Source organism: Phyllopteryx taeniolatus, chromosome 3, assembly GCF_024500385.1.
Source record: "Phyllopteryx taeniolatus isolate TA_2022b chromosome 3, UOR_Ptae_1.2, whole genome shotgun sequence".
Taxonomy (NCBI): domain Eukaryota; kingdom Metazoa; phylum Chordata; class Actinopteri; order Syngnathiformes; family Syngnathidae; genus Phyllopteryx; species Phyllopteryx taeniolatus.
The window spans coordinates 21,877,088-21,894,266 of NC_084504.1; the positions used below are offsets into that span (position 1 = coordinate 21,877,088).

Consider the following 17,179-nt stretch of genomic DNA (forward strand, 5'->3'; position numbering starts at 1 on the left):
TGATGTTTTGGATGACCCCGCCGCCGTCGAGCGAGCTCGTTAGCTCGTGAACATAATGAACGGTGTGTGCCCTGCCCCACTTCAGGGTGTACCCCACCTCCTGCCCGATGATAGCTGGGATAGGCTCCAGCACGCCCGCGATCCTAGTCAGCAGAAGCGGCTCAGAAAATGGATGGATGGATGGAATAGTTGAGAAAAAATGAACTTAAAGTCTCAGTCGGTTGCTTGATCAAACATTATGTTCTGTTAATTATGCAGAGATCAGAACTGTGAGGCAGATTTGCTCACCAGTTGGCCACCGTGCCGCCTTTCATCACACATCATATTCTATTATGCATAAAATACAATGAGATTCCACACGAGGACTTTACGAAACGTTTATCTTTGTCTCCATTGTGTACTGTGCCATACTGAGGTTTGTTCCTCAAATTTTGCCCTTCAAGATCAACCAACCATGTCCAGGCTGCTGAAGGTGACGTTGACGGTGGCCGTGTGTGCGCTCATCTTAGCCACACTGACGACCAGTGCAGAGGCCCGCCACTTACCTCCCTTTGTCCCTCCACCGTGGGGCATCATTGAGACCCAATCCAGGACACTCACCGAAGCAATACGTGGAGGGCCGGGACTTGCGGAGAAAGCAGACAAATGGGGATGAATGATGAAATACTGCACAACGAAGAGAGACCAAGTTGCAACAGTACAAATAAAATGTCTGGCAATGTAAAGGCTCCCATACATGACAAATAAAATGAATAGAAACTATCAAACAAGTTTGAGGTACAACCCCAATTCCAATGAAGTTGGGATGTTGTGTTAAACAAATAAAAACAGAATACAATGATTTGCAAATCATGTTCAACCTATATTTAATTGAATACACAACAAAGACAAGATATTTCATGTTCAAACTGAAAAACTTGATTGTTTTTTGCAAATAATCATTCACTTAGAATTTTATGGCTGCAACACCTTCCAAAAAAGCTGGGACAGTTGGCAAAAAAGCCCGAGAAAGTTGAAGAATGCTCATCAACCACCTGTTTGGAACATCCCACAGGTGAACAGGCTAATTGGGAACAGGTGGGTGCCATGATTGGGTATAAAAGGAGCTTCCCTGAATTGCTCAGTCATTCACAAGCAAAGATGGGGTGAGGTTCACCTCTTTGTGAACAAGTGCGTGAGAAAATAGTCCAACAGTTTAAGGACAATGTTCCTCAATGTACAATTGCAAGGAATTTGGGGATTTCATCATTTACGGTCCATAATATCATCAAAAGGTTCAGAGAATCTGGAGAAATCACTGCATGTAAGCGGCATGGCCGAAAACCAACATTGACCCGTGACCTTCGATCCCTCAGGCGGCACTGCATCAAAAACCGACATCAATGTGTAAATGATATCACCACATGGGCTCAGGAACACTACAGAAAACCAATGTCAGTAAATACAGTTTGGCGCTACATCCGTAAGTGCAACTTGAAACTCTACTATGCAATGCAAAAGCCATTTATCAACAACACCCAGAAACGCCACCGGCTTCTTATGGCCCGAGCTCATCTAAGATGGATTGATGCAAAGTGGAAAAGTGTTCTGTGGTCCGACGAGTCCACATTTCAAATTGTTTTTGGAAATTGTGGACGTCGTGTCCTCCGGGCCAAAGAGGAAAAGAACCATCCGGACTGTTATGGACGCAAAGTTCAAAAGCCAGCATCTGTGATGGTATGGTGCTGTGTTAGTGCCAATGGCATGGGTAACTTACACGTCTGTGAAGGCATCATTAATGCTGAAAGGTACATACAGGTTTTGGAGGAACATATGCTGCCATCCAAGCAACGTCTTTTTCATGGACGCCCCTGCTTATTGCAGACAGACAATGCCAAACCACATTCTGCACGTGTAACAACAGCGTGGCTTCGAAGTAAAAGAGTGTGGGTATTACTATGAAAAATCTTTGTCTTAAAAGAGAAAAAGTCAATATTTGAGGAATGATCAAAATATCTCAACTGGTTCCCTGGTCGAATATTCCATTCATCATCCTGAGAGCAATAAATTTTATTACATTACCTTACAGAGCGTTAAGTAAACATGAGAAGAGGTATTGACTGTAAGTGCTTACTAAAGCAAGCAAAGCAGAGCAGATTTATTTATATAGCGCATTTCATACACAAGGCAACTCAATGTGATTTACACGATTAAAAGCATTTAAAAACAAAGAAAAAAAACAGCCTATTAACATTTACAACAAAGAGAAAAAATAAAAATTAAAGTAAAATAAAAGATAAAAAAGAGACGAGACTGACCCAGTTTGTGCATGTCGTGAGGAGAAAGGGAGCTGGCAACACAAACCCAATAATAATAAAAAAAAAAAAGAAGGAATCTGATGCTATCGATCGATATGATCTTGTTGGACCATAATTCATTGAGTCATTAATAACCTCAAAAACCTACAAATAAAAATAGAAACAAAGACCAAAGGAACAGAGTAAGGACCATAGATCATTTTAAACTTGAGTCTGTCTGAGTCCCGGGATGCACATGTCATGGAAACAATGAGTCCCTGCAATTTATCATCACAGAATACACATTCAGTAATCCTGCGCGAGATCACGGTTCTTGCTTCGCAGTCCCGCAATATTACAGCTTTTTATTACAGGTGTGACTCTATTGTTTATCCTGTTTGTACAATATTTGTGTGTTACCCATTGCCCTTGTTCTCGCTCAGTGTATTATATATTTTTGTAATTATTGGGTTTGTGTTGCCAGCTGACTTTCTCGCCACGGTGCGCATGAACTGGGCCAGTCTGCCCATGACTCCCGGGCCACTTCCGCCCCTGTTCTGCTCTCATACTTGGCAAATCAAATAAAGATGACTCTGAAGCATTGGTGGAAAGGCGCGTATTTCCTAGTTTCATGAAATGTCTCATCGAGGTCTTTTTTGCCCAATCCGGCTCGCTCGGTTGGCCAATGGCCGTGTTGTGTGGGCGAGATTTGAACAGTTTGAGAACAGCGGCTGCACGACGCAGTTTCCTTCAGGGACCCCCACACAATTGGAAACCACAGAACTCAAACAATATGCAGGGTAGCGACAGTCAACCCCCACCCACGGCCACGGCCACGCTCACCCCGACCCCCCACTCAGAACAGCTGGAGAATGAATGTATGTTTAGGTAATATTCTTATTTATCCATTTCAACGTAAGGAAGAAATACCTCAAACTTGTTTGATAGTTTCTATCCATTTTATTTGTCATGAATGGGAGCCTTTACATTGCCAGACATTTTATTTGTACTGTTGCAACTTGGTCTCTCTTCGTTGTGCAGTATTTCATCATTCATCCCCATTTGTCTGCTTTCTCCGGAAGTCCCGGCGCTCCACGTATTGCTTCGGTGAGTGTCCCGGATTGGGTCTCAATGATGCCCCACGGTGGAGGGACAAAGGGAGGTACGTGGCGGGCCTCTGCACTGGTCGTCAGTGTGGCTAAGATGAGCGCACACACGGCCACCGTCAACGTCACCTTCAGCAGCCTGGACATGGTAGGTTAACCTTTAAGAGCAAAATTTGATGAACAAACCTCAGTATGGCACAGTGCACAATGGAGACTGAAAAGTAAACATCTAGTAAAGTCCTCGCGTGTATTTTCAATCTCATTGTATTTATGATGCACCGCTTACCTTTTCGTTCCACAGGTTGAAGCTGAAGCAACAGGTTTGTGTTGCAGTTATCTGCCGTACCGCTGACGGTCACACTTAAATACTTCTTCACATGTTGACTTACATTGTTTGTTTGATGAGGGAATAGAACACCTTGACTCTGTTTGTCCAATGATCTCTGCATAATTAACAGAACATTATCTTTGATCAAGCAACCGAATGGGACTACAAGTTCATCTTATCTCAAGTATTGTCAGAAACATTTCATAGTTCTACATGAGGACCATGAACAGTCCACTACATGTCTAACGACATGTTTGCTTCATCAAATGTTGACGTCCAATTTCTACTCTTGTCCTGTAGTGCAATTTAAAAATGGTATGTGAACTGCCACAAACATCCGTTCATCCATTTTCTTTACCGCTTATCCTCACGCGTGTCGCAGGCTGCTGGAGCCTATCCCAGCTGTCTTCGGGCGGGAGGCGGGGTACACCCTGAACCGGTCACCAGCCAATCGCAGGGCACATGGAAACAAACAACCATTCTCTCTCACATTCACACCTCGGGGCAATTTCGAGTCCTCAATCAACCTACCACGCATGTTTTTGGGATGTGGGAAGAAACCGGAGAACACGCAAACTCCACACTGGCGGGGCCGGGATTTAAACCTCGGTCCCCGGAACTGTGAGGACGATGTGCTAACCAGTCACCCGCCAGTTTTAATTTTCTTTTCATTACGTTTTTCATTGAGCTCAAGCTGGCTGCGCGAGAAAGGTTACTCCTCCATAATGGTAAGAAGTGAGAACAGGTTTCTTGATCACACCTCACCTTTATCTTGAAAATGTCATCTTGATGTTCTTCCTTGGTTTATGCAATGTAGTTTTGTGGACATGCTGTATGCTATACACTGTTGTATTGTATTTGATATAGCTTTTCTTGAGTGAAGTGGCAAAAAAAATTGAGCACTTCGAGTACTGTAATGTCACAGCCGCTGATGCATTTTCAGTCATTTATCGAATGGGACAAACAGTCAGACGCACAAGAATTGAGACTCACACACAGACTGACCGGCCAACCTGACTTCAGCTCCTGACGTCACTCACTAAGCCACACCCCTTAAAGGCCCACAACCAACATACGAATATTACAGTCCGTACTGTAATTAAAATTGAACCAATATCATTGTTGTGTTTTGTTTCTAAATACATTCAATGTTTGAAGTGCCGAAAACGTGTGCACCGATTGAACAATTTAGTACTGCATTGCCGAGATATACGCGTAATTTCAAACACTTTTGTCATGATCTGTGCCCTGCAGTTCATTTTTGGAGCTTGGGTTGTGCGTTGTGCCTCTCTCTCCCCAGCAATCATTACCTCCTCGCCCGCGCATCTGTTCCCAATCAGCACTCATCACTGCCTGTATTTAAGCCTGCCTGACCCAGAGATCCACCGCCAGAGTATTTGCACTTGTTCGTGGTACACAGGCTTACAGGCTACGGATCACCATCATGCATTGGAAATACATACTCTGAGCTACCTCAAAATAAACCATTCTCATCAGATCCCTCCACCTCAGTCTGATTTTGGGTCCAGTCCAATACCATACGATTACATATCGTGACAACTTTTGCTCTAGCTCAGCTGACTGGATTTTTGGGGGCGTGGCTAAATTGGCGTCATGCCCCAGCGAACAGCATGAGTCGGCCCTCCGTGCACATCAAGATTTTATTCATCAAACAAGTGTGATACACATTTTTGGATTATTCCGCTGTGGGGGCCATGGTCCTTTAATAAAACTACGAAATATGTTTTGAAATACTTGAGTGAAGATGAACATGTCTCAGTTGGTTTCTTGATCAAACAATATTTTATTTATTATGCAGAGATCATTTGGACAAATAGAGTCAAGGTGTTCTATTTCCTCATCAAACAAACAGAATATTAAGTCAACATGTGAAGAGGTAGTTAAGTCTTGCTGTCAGTGGTACAGCACATCACTGCTCACTTCAAGAACAAAGAACTGATTCAATTTCAACCTGTGTAGAGAAAAGGTAAGCAGAATAACCCCCCCTCCCGCCCAAAAAAGAAAAGATCTGAACTAAATGCTTATTTTTGTGGTCCGAGTCGTGTCCGGTGGTACGTTGTATCATGCTGAGATCTGTTCCTAATATTTTGTCCTACCAGGTGAACCAATCATGCCCAGACTGCTAAAGGTCACCCTGACGTTGGTCATGTGTGTGCTCATCTTAGCCACACCACCGCCCATTGCAGAGGCCCACAAACACAGGAGAATACCATTGTCTGGTTTCATCAATTCCCCTTTCAAGCCACTTACCGGAGAAATGCAAGAAATGCCACTGGAAGCAAAATTGGACAAATGGGGATGAGTGAGGAAATACAGAACATGTAATTGCAACAATTCTGTTCTGCTGTACATCCAAAATAAAATGAATATGAAGCATCACATACGTTTGAAGTATTTCTTCTGAATAGCATGCACAAGTTGCAAAACAAGAATCGGCAATATTTGGATTCTTCCACTAAGTAAGTGATAACGTAGAAGTACACTTTATGTCTCATAGTACATTGTGGATGATCCTTCTTTCCCTTTTTTGTTGCATAGTCCGTGAACTGACTGACCTTCTGCAGTTATTGAATTCTGAATTATGTGAATACATTATGATCCAGTAGCTCGATTCAAAACTGAAATACTTCTATCAAGTTTGGTTTGTATATGTTTGAAGTGTGGCTTCCATGTCATGTTTTTATCGATGTTCACACGAGATTAAATATGCAGGACGAATTGTTAGCCTATGAACATCCATGTCTTCAACTAAATAAGTGCATATCGTTTTAATAACAGCAGTTTGTATGCAGGAAGGTTGGGTTGTGTAAAGTCTTCTTCAACATCAGCTTTACAGATACCCAGTACGTACTGTGTAGACGACACAGTGTTATCAGATGTCATAGTAAAGGTGATTACACTCACCAAGATGTCTTTTTCCCCGTGTCTCTGTTATGTTGGGTGACCCACACACAACAACTCCAAGCGAGGCACTGATGTTTTGGATGACCCCGCCGCCGTCGAGCGAGCTCGTTAGCTCGTGAACATAATGAACGGTGTCTCTGTTTTGTGGATCTACGTGCAGAGCATGGAGAAAGGATGTGAGGTATTGGACAGAGCCAACGCCGGTCCACAAACCCACTAGCGGCTTACAAGTACCAGCCTAGCTGCTAGTAGCAGGTTACTCGACAGTGGAGCTGTCCAACTCGCTGTTGGCTCGCTGCTTGAGCAGCACACTCGTCACCACAAGACACTAGCTCAAATCAAACAAAACACTTCAGGGAAGATGCATTTTCTTGGGGTGTGGTCAAAACATCAGCGGCTGTGACTCTCCTTTCATTACAGTACTTGAATTGCTCCATTTTTTTCCACTTCACTCAAGAAAAGCTATATCAAATACAATACAACAGTGTATAGCATACAGCATGTCCACAAAACTACATTGCATAAACCAAGGAAGAACATCAAGATGACATTTTCAAGATAAAGGTGAGGTGTGATCAAGAAGCCTGTTGTCACTTCTTACCATTACAGTCCACTTATATGGAGGAGGAACCTTTCTGGCGCAGCCAGCTTGAGCTTCATGAAAAAAATCATGAAAAAATATTTCAAAGTTGCTCTTTGTGGCAGTTCACATTTTGAACCATTTTTAAATTGGACAAGAGTAGAAATGTACCATCCTGCACGTCAACATTTTATTCATATAAAACATGTCGTTAGACATGGACTGTTCGAGGTCCTTTTGTAAAACTATGTCATATTTCTGACAATACTTGAGAAAAGCCCAGCCGGTTTGAACGTCTGCCTCACAGTTCTGAGTACGGGGTTCAATCCCCGGCCCCGACTGTGTGGAGTTTGCATGTTCTCCTCGTGCCTGCGTGAGTTTTCTCCGGGCACTCCGGTTTCCTTCCACATCCCAAAAACATGCACGGTAGGTTGATTGACAACTCTAAATTACCCGTAGGTGTGAATGTGAGTGCGAATGGTTGTTTATTGATGTGTGCCCTGCCCCACTTCAGGGTGTACCCCACCTCCTGCCCGATGACAGCTGGGATAGGCTCCAGCACGCCCGCGATCCTAGTCAGCAGAAGCGGCTCAGAAAATGGATGGATGGATGGAATAGTTGAGAAAAAATGAACTTAAAGTCTCAGTCGGTTGCTTGATCAAACATTATGTTCTGTTAATTATGCAGAGATCAGAACTGTGAGGCAGATTTGCTCACCAGTTGGCCACCGTGCCGCCTTTCATCACACATCATATTCTATTATGCATAAAATACAATGAGATTCCACACGAGGACTTTATGAAACGCTTATCTTTGTCTCCATTGTGTACTGTGCCATACTGAGGTTTGTTCCTCAAATTTTTCCCTTCAAGATCAACCAACCATGTCCAGGCTGCTGAAGGTGACGTTGATGGTGGCCGTGTGTGCGCTCATCTTAGCCACACTGACGACCAGTGCAGAGGCCCGCCACTTACCTCCCTTTGTGCCTCCACCGTGGGGCATCATTGAGACCCAATCCAGGACACTCACCGAAGCAATACGTGGAGGGCCGAGACTTGCGGAGAAAGCAGACAAATGGGGATGAATGATGAAATACTGCACAACGAAGAGAGACCAAGTTGCAACAGTACAAATAAAATGTCTGGCAATGTAAAGGCTCCCATTCATGACAAATAAAATGGATAGAAACTATCAAACAAGGTTGAGGTATTTCTTCCTTACGTTGAAATGCATAAATAAGAATATTACCTAAACATACATTCATTCTCCAGCTGTTCTGGGTGGGGGGTCGGGGTGAGCGTGGCCGTGGCCGTGGGTGGGGGTTGACTGTCGCTACCCTGCATATTGTTTGAGTTCTGTGGTTTCCAATTGTGTGGGGGTCCCTGAAGGAAACTGCGTCGTGCAGCCGCTGTTCTCAAACTGTTCAAATCTCGCCCACACAACACGGCCATTGGCCAACCGAGCGAGCCGGATTGGGCAAAAAAGACCTCGATGAGACATTTCATGAACAGGGTTGGACTAGGGCGGGAAAGTGGCCCTGGAGTCATGGGCAGACTGGCCCAGTTCATGCGCGCCGTGGCGAGAAAGTCAGCTGGCAACACAAACCCAATAATTAAAAAAATATATAATACACTGAGAGAGAACAAGGACAATGGGTAACACACAAATATTGTACAAACAGGATAAACAATAGAGTCACACCTGTAATAAAAAGCTGTAATATTGCGGGACTGCGAAGCAAGAACCGTGATCTCGCGCAGGATTACTGAATGTGTATTCTGTGATGATAAATTGCAGGGACTCATTGTTTCCATGACATGTGCATCCCGGGACTCAGACAGACTCAAGTTTAAAATGATCTATGGTCCTTACTCTGTTCCTTTGGTCTTTGTTTCTATTTTTATTTTTAGGTTTTTGAGGTTATTAATGACTCAATGAATTATGGTCCAACAAGATCATATCGATCGATAGCATCAGATTCCTTCTTTTTTTTTTTTATTATTATTGGGTTTGTGTTGCCAGCTCCCTTTCTCCTCACGACATGCACAAACTGGGTCAGTCTCGTCTCTTTTTTATCTTTTATTTTACTTTCATTTTTATTTTTTCTCTTTGTTGTAAATGTTAATAGGCTGTTTTTTTTCTTTGTTTTTAAATGCTTTTAATCGTGTAAATCACATTGAGTTGCCTTGTGTATGAAATGCGCTATATAAATAAATCTGCTCTGCTTTGCTTTCTTTAGTAAGCACTTACAGTCAATACCTCTTCTCATGTTGACTTAACGCTCTGTAAGGTAATGTAATAAAATTTATTGCTCTCAGGATGATGAATGGAATATTCGACCAGGGAACCAGTTGAGATATTTTGATCATTCCTCAAATATTGACTTTTTCTCTTTTAAGACAAAGATTTTTCATAGTAATACCCACACTCTTTTACTTCGAAGCCACGCTGTTGTTACACATGCAGAATGTGGTTTGGCATTGTCTGGCTGCAATAAGCAGGGGCATCCATGAAAAAGACGTTGCTTGGATGGCACCATATGTTCCTCCAAAACCTGTATGTACCTTTCAGCATTAATGGTGCCTTCACAGACGTGTAAGTTACCCATGCCATTGGCACTAACACAGCACCATACCATCACAAATGCTGGCTTTTGAACTTTGCGTCCATAACAGTCCGGATGGTTCTTTTCCTCTTTGGCCCAGAGGACACGACGTCCACAATTTCCAAAAACAATTTGAAATGTGGACTCGTCGGACCACAGAACACTTTTCCACTTTTCATCAATCCATCTTAGATGAGCTTGGGCCCAAAGAAGCCGGTGGCGTTTCTGGGTGTTGTTGATAAATGACTTTTGCATTGCATAGTAGAGTTTCAAGTTGCACTTACGGATGTAGCGCCGAACTGTATTTACTGACATTGGTTTTCTGTAGTGTTCCTGAGCCCATGTGACGATATCCTTTCCACATTGATGTCGGTTTTTGATGCAGTGCCGCCTGAGGGATCGAAGGTCACGGGTCAATGTTGGTTTTCGGCCATGCCGCTTACATGCAGTGATTTCTCCAGATTCTCTGAACCTTTTGATGATATTATGGACCGTAAATGATGAAATCCCCAAATTCCTTGCAATTGTACGTTGAGGAACATTGTCCTTAAACTGTTCGACTATTTTCTCACGCACTTGTTCACAAAGAGGTGAACCTCGCTCCATCTTTGCTTGTGAATGACTGAGCAATTCAGGGAAGCTCCTTTTATACCCAATCATGGCACCCACCTGTTCCCAATTAGCCTGTTCACCTGTGGGATGTTCCAAACAGGTGTTTGATGAGCATTCTTTTTTGCCAACTGTCCCAGCTTTTTTGGAATGTGTTGCAGTCATAAAATTCTAAGTGAATGACTATTTGCTAAAAACAATCAAGTTTTTCAGTTTGAACATGAAATATCTTGTCTTTGTTGTGTATTCAATTAAATATAGGTTGAACATGATTTGCAAATCATTGTATTCTGTTTTTATTTGTTTAACACAACATCCCAACTTCATTGGAATTGGGGTTGTACCTCAAACTTGTTTGATAGTTTCTATCAATTTTATTTGTCATGAATGGGAGTCTTCACATTACCAGACATTTTATTTGTACTGTTGCAACTTGGTCTCTTTTCGTTCTGAAGTATTTCATCATTCATCCCAATTTGCCTGCTTTCTCCGCAAGTCCCGGCCCTCCACGCATTGCTTCGGTGAGTGTCCCGGATTGGGTCTGAATGATGCCCCGCGTTGGACGGACAGAGGGACGTCTGTGGCGGGTCTCTGCACTGGTCGTCAGTGTGGCTAAGATGAGCGCACACATGGCCACCGTCAACGTGACCTTCAGCAGCCTAGACATGGTTGGTTGATCTTGAAGGGCAAAATTTGAGGAACAAACCTCAGTATGGCACAGTGCACAATGGAGACAAAGATAAACGTTTCATAAAGTCCTCGTGTGGAATCTCATTGTATTTTATGCATAATAGAATATGATGTGTGATGAAAGGCGGCACGGTGGCCAACTGGTTAGCAAATCTGCCTCACAGTTCTGATCTCTGCATAATTAACAGAACATAATGTTTGATCAAGCAACCGACTGAGATGCATTCATCGGGCAGGAGGTGGGGTACACCCTGAAGTGGGGCAGGGCACACATCAATAAACAACCATTCGCACTCACATTCACACCTACGGGTAATTTAGAGTTGTCAATCAACCCACCGTGCATGTTTTTGGGATGTGGAAGGAAACCGGAGTGCCCGGAGAAAACTCACGCAGGCACGAGGAGAACATGCAAACTCCACACAGTCGGGGCCGGGGATTGAACCCCGGTCCTCAGAACTGTGAGGCAGACGTTCAAACCGGCCGGCCTTTTCTCAAGTATTGTCAGAAATATGACATAGTTTTACAAAAGGACCACGAACAGTCCATGTCTAACGACATGTTTGATGAATAAAATGTTGACGTGCAGGATGGTAAATTTCTACTCTTGTCCGGTAGTGCAATTTAAAAATGGTTCAAAATGTGAACTGCCACAAAGAGCAACTTTGAAATATTTTTTCATGATTTTTTTCATGAAGCTCAAGCTGGCTGCGTGGGAAAGGTTACTCCTCCATATAAGTGGACTGTAATGGTAAGAAGTGACAACAGGCTTCTTGATCACACCTCACCTTTATCTTGAAAATGTCATCTTGATGCTCTTCCTTGGTTTATGCAATGTAGTTTTGTGGACATGCTGTATGCTGTCCACTGTTGTATTGTATTTGATACACCTTTTCTTGAGTGAAGGGGGGAAAAAAATGGAGCAATTCAAGTACTGTAATGAAAGGAGAGTCACAGCCGCTGATGTTTTGACCACACCCCAAGAAAATGCATCTTCCCTGAAGTGTTTTGTTTGATTTGAGCTAGTGTCTTGTGGTGACGAGTGTGCTGCTCAAGCAGCGAGCCAACAGCGAGTTGGACAGCTCCACTGTCGAGTAACCTGCTACTAGCAGCTAGGCTGGTACTTGTAAGCCGCTAGTGGGTTTGTGGACCGGCGTTGGCTCTGTCCAATACCTCACATCCTTTCTCCATGCTCTGCACGTAGATCCACAAAACAGAGACACCGTTCATTATGTTCACGAGCTAACGAGCTCGCTCGACGGCGGCGGGGTCATCCAAAACATCAGTGCCTCGCTTGGAGTTGTTGTGTGTGGGTCACCCAACATAACAGAGACACGGGGAAAAAGACATCTTGGTGAGTGTAATCACCTTTACTATGACATCTGATAACACTGTGTCGTCTACACAGTACGTACTGGGTATCTGTAAAGCTGATGTTGAAGAAGACTTTACACAACCCAACTTTCTCACTTTCCTGCATACAAACTGCTGTTATTAAAACGATATGCACTTATTTAGTTGAAGACATGGATGTTCATAGGCTAACAATTCGTCCTGCATATTTAATCTCGTGTGAACATCGATAAAAACATGACATGGAAGCCACACTTCAAACATATACAAACCAAACTTGATAGAAGTATTTCAGTTTTGAATCGAGCTACTGGATCATAATGTATTCACATAATTCAGAATTCAATAACTGCAGAAGTTCAGTCAGTTCACGGACGATGCAACAAAAAAGGGAAAGAAGGATCATCCACAATGTACTATGAGACATAAAGTGTACTTCTACGTTATCACTTACTTAGTGGAAGAATCCAAATATTGCCGATTCTTGTTTTGCAACTTGTGCATGCTATTCAGAAGAAATACTTCAAACGTATGTGATGCTTCATATTCATTTTATTTTGGATGTACAGGAGAACAGAATTGTTGCAATTACATGGCAGGAAATTTAGTTTTTATCTTTACAACATGTTCTGTCTTTGTTGTGCTGTATTTCATCACTCATCCCCATTTGTCTGCTTTCTCCGGAAGTCCCGGCGCTCCACGTATTGCTTCGGTGAGTGTCCCGGATTGGGTCTCAATGATGCCCCACGGTGGAGGGACAAAGGGAGGTACGTGGCGGGCCTCTGCACTGGTCGTCAGTGTGGCTAAGATGAGCGCACACACGGCCACCGTCAACGTCACCTTCAGCAGCCTGGACATGGTAGGTTAACCTTTAAGGGCAACATTTGATGAACAAACCTCAGTATGGCACAGTGCACAATGGAGACTGAAAAGTAAACCTTTAGTTAAGTCCTCGTGTGTATTTTCAATCTCATTGTATTTATGATGCACCGCTTACCTTTTCGTTCCACAGGTTGAAGCTGAAGCAACAGGTTTGTGTTGCAGTTATCTGCCGTACCGCTGACGGTCACACTTAAATACTTCTTCACATGTTGACTTACATTGTTTGTTTGATGAGGGAATAGAACACCTTGACTCTGTTTGTCCAATGATCTCTGCATAATTAACAGAACATTATCTTTGATCAAGCAACCGAATGGGACTACAAGTTCATCTTATCTCAAGTATTGTCAGAAACATTTCATAGTTCTACATGAGGACCATGAACAGTCCACTACATGTCTAACGACATGTTTGCTTCATCAAATGTTGACGTCCAATTTCTACTCTTGTCCTGTAGTGCAATTTAAAAATGGTATGTGAACTGCCACAAACATCCGTTCATCCATTTTCTTTACCGCTTATCCTCACGCGTGTCGCAGGCTGCTGGAGCCTATCCCAGCTGTCTTCGGGCGGGAGGCGGGGTACACCCTGAACCGGTCACCAGCCAATCGCAGGGCACATGGAAACAAACAACCATTCTCTCTCACATTCACACCTCGGGGCAATTTCGAGTCCTCAATCAACCTACCACGCATGTTTTTGGGATGTGGGAAGAAACCGGAGAACACGCAAACTCCACACTGGCGGGGCCGGGATTTAAACCTCGGTCCCCGGAACTGTGAGGACGATGTGCTAACCAGTCACCCGCCAGTTTTAATTTTCTTTTCATTACGTTTTTCATTGAGCTCAAGCTGGCTGCGCGAGAAAGGTTACTCCTCCATAATGGTAAGAAGTGACAACAGGTTTCTTGATCACACCTCACCTTTATCTTGAAAATGTCATCTTGATGTTCTTCCTTGGTTTATGCAATGTAGTTTTGTGGACATGCTGTATGCTATACACTGTTGTATTGTATTTGATATAGCTTTTCTTGAGTGAAGTGGCAAAAAAAATTGAGCACTTCGAGTACTGTAATGTCACAGCCGCTGATGCATTTTCAGTCATTTATCGAATGGGACAAACAGTCAGACGCACAAGAATTGAGACTCACACACAGACTGACCGGCCAACCTGACTTCAGCTCCTGACGTCACTCACTAAGCCACACCCCTTAAAGGCCCACAACCAACATACGAATATTACAGTCCGTACTGTAATTAAAATTGAACCAATATCATTGTTGTGTTTTGTTTCTAAATACATTCAATGTTTGAAGTGCCGAAAACGTGTGCACCGATTGAACAATTTAGTACTGCATTGCCGAGATATACGCGTAATTTCAAACACTTTTGTCATGATCTGTGCCCTGCAGTTCATTTTTGGAGCTTGGGTTGTGCGTTGTGCCTCTCTCTCCCCAGCAATCATTACCTCCTCGCCCGCGCATCTGTTCCCAATCAGCACTCATCACTGCCTGTATTTAAGCCTGCCTGACCCACAGATCCACCGCCAGAGTATTTGCACTTGTTCGTGGTACACAGGCTTACAGGCTACGGATCACCATCATGCATTGGAAATACATACTCTGAGCTACCTCAAAATAAACCATTCTCATCAGATCCCTCCACCTCAGTCTGATTTTGGGTCCAGTCCAATACCATACGATTACATATCGTGACAACTTTTGCTCTAGCTCAGCTGACTGGATTTTTGGGGGCGTGGCTAAATTGGCGTCATGCCCCAGCGAACAGCATGAGTCGGCCCTCCGTGCACATCAAGATTTTATTCATCAAACAAGTGTGATACACATTTTTGGATTATTCCGCTGTGGGGGCCATGGTCCTTTAATAAAACTACGAAATATGTTTTGAAATACTTGAGTGAAGATGAACATGTCTCAGTTGGTTTCTTGATCAAACAATATTTTATTTATTATGCAGAGATCATTTGGACAAATAGAGTCAAGGTGTTCTATTTCCTCATCAAACAAACAGAATATTAAGTCAACATGTGAAGAGGTAGTTAAGTCTTGCTGTCAGTGGTACAGCACATCACTGCTCACTTCAAGAACAAAGAACTGATTCAATTTCAACCTGTGTAGAGAAAAGGTAAGCAGAATAACCCCCCCTCCCGCCCAAAAAAGAAAAGATCTGAACTAAATGCTTATTTTTGTGGTCCGAGTCGTGTCCGGTGGTACGTTGTATCATGCTGAGATCTGTTCCTAATATTTTGTCCTACCAGGTGAACCAATCATGCCCAGACTGCTAAAGGTCACCCTGACGTTGGTCATGTGTGTGCTCATCTTAGCCACACCACCGCCCATTGCAGAGGCCCACAAACACAGGAGAATACCATTGTCTGGTTTCATCAATTCCCCTTTCAAGCCACTTACCGGAGAAATGCAAGAAATGCCACTGGAAGCAAAATTGGACAAATGGGGATGAGTGAGGAAATACAGAACATGTAATTGCAACAATTCTGTTCTGCTGTACATCCAAAATAAAATGAATATGAAGCATCACATACGTTTGAAGTATTTCTTCTGAATAGCATGCACAAGTTGCAAAACAAGAATCGGCAATATTTGGATTCTTCCACTAAGTAAGTGATAACGTAGAAGTACACTTTATGTCTCATAGTACATTGTGGATGATCCTTCTTTCCCTTTTTTGTTGCATAGTCCGTGAACTGACTGAACTTCTGCAGTTATTGAATTCTGAATTATGTGAATACATTATGATCCAGTAGCTCGATTCAAAACTGAAATACTTCTATCAAGTTTGGTTTGTATATGTTTGAAGTGTGGCTTCCATGTCATGTTTGTCCGGTGGTATGTTGTATCATGCTGAGATCTGTTCCTAATATTTTGTCCTCCCAGGTGAACCAATCATGTCCAGACTGCTAAAGTTCACCCAGACGTTGGTCATGTGTGCGCTCATCTTAGCCACACTGACGACCAGTGCAGAGACCCGCCACAGACGTCCCTCTGTCCGTCCACCGCGGGGCATCATTCAGACCCAATCCGGGACACTCACCGAAGCAATGCGTGGAGGGCCGGGACTTGCGGAGAAAGCAGGCAAATTGGGATGAATGATGAAATACTGCACAACGAAGAGAGACCAAGTTGCAACAGTACAAATAAAATGTCTGGCAATGTAAAGGCTCCCATTCATGACAAATAAAATGGATAGAAACTATCAAACAAGGTTGAGGTACAACCCCAATTCCAATGAAGTTGGGATGTTGTCTTAAACAAATAAAAACAGAATACAATGATTTGCAAATCATGTTCAACCTATATTTAAATGAATACACAACAAAGACATTTTGTTGATGAAAGATATTTCATGTTCAAACTGAAAAACTTGATTGTTTTTAGCAAATAATCATTCACTTAGAATTTTATGGCTGCAACACGTTCCAAAAAAGCTGGGACAGTTGGCAAAAAAGAATGCTCATCAAACACCTGTTTGGAACATCCCACAGGTGAACAGGCTAATTGGGAACAGGTGGGTGCCATGATTGGGTATAAAAGGAGCTTCCCTGAATTGCTCAGTCATTCAAAAGCAAAGATGGGGCGAGGTTCACCTCTTTGTGAACAAGTGCGTGAGAAAATAGTCGAACAGTTTAAGGACAATGTTCCTCAACGTACAATTGCAAGGAATTTGGGGATTTCATCATTTACGGTCCATAATATCATCAAAAGGTTCAGAGAATCTGGAGAAACCACTGCATGTAAGCGGCATGGCCGAAAACCAACATTGACCCGTGACCTTCGATCCCTCAGGC

The 17,179-nt window shown here is 43.1% G+C and overlaps 4 long non-coding RNA genes across 4 annotated transcripts; 2 read left to right on the forward strand and 2 right to left on the reverse strand.

Annotated features, from left to right (window-relative positions):
• Positions 1-3,213: 3,213 nt before the first annotated feature.
• LOC133475875 (uncharacterized) lies at positions 3,214-4,083 on the reverse strand. Its single transcript, XR_009787963.1, has 3 exons — positions 4,069-4,083; positions 3,669-3,825; positions 3,214-3,540 (listed from the first exon to the last, which is right to left on the reverse strand). It is a non-coding gene; the product is annotated as an uncharacterized LOC133475875 (long non-coding RNA).
• A 173-nt stretch (positions 4,084-4,256) lies between these two features.
• LOC133475876 (uncharacterized) lies at positions 4,257-6,110 on the forward strand. The gene is made up of 3 exons (XR_009787964.1): positions 4,257-4,438; positions 5,530-5,697; positions 5,831-6,110. It is a non-coding gene; the product is annotated as an uncharacterized LOC133475876 (long non-coding RNA).
• A 6,896-nt stretch (positions 6,111-13,006) lies between these two features.
• LOC133475161 (uncharacterized) lies at positions 13,007-13,884 on the reverse strand. The gene is made up of 3 exons (XR_009787738.1): positions 13,870-13,884; positions 13,470-13,626; positions 13,007-13,341 (listed from the first exon to the last, which is right to left on the reverse strand). It is a non-coding gene; the product is annotated as an uncharacterized LOC133475161 (long non-coding RNA).
• Positions 13,885-14,056: 172 nt separating this feature from the next.
• On the forward strand, positions 14,057-15,911 carry LOC133475162 (uncharacterized). Its single transcript, XR_009787739.1, has 3 exons — positions 14,057-14,239; positions 15,331-15,498; positions 15,632-15,911. It is a non-coding gene; the product is annotated as an uncharacterized LOC133475162 (long non-coding RNA).
• Positions 15,912-17,179: the final 1,268 nt, after the last annotated feature.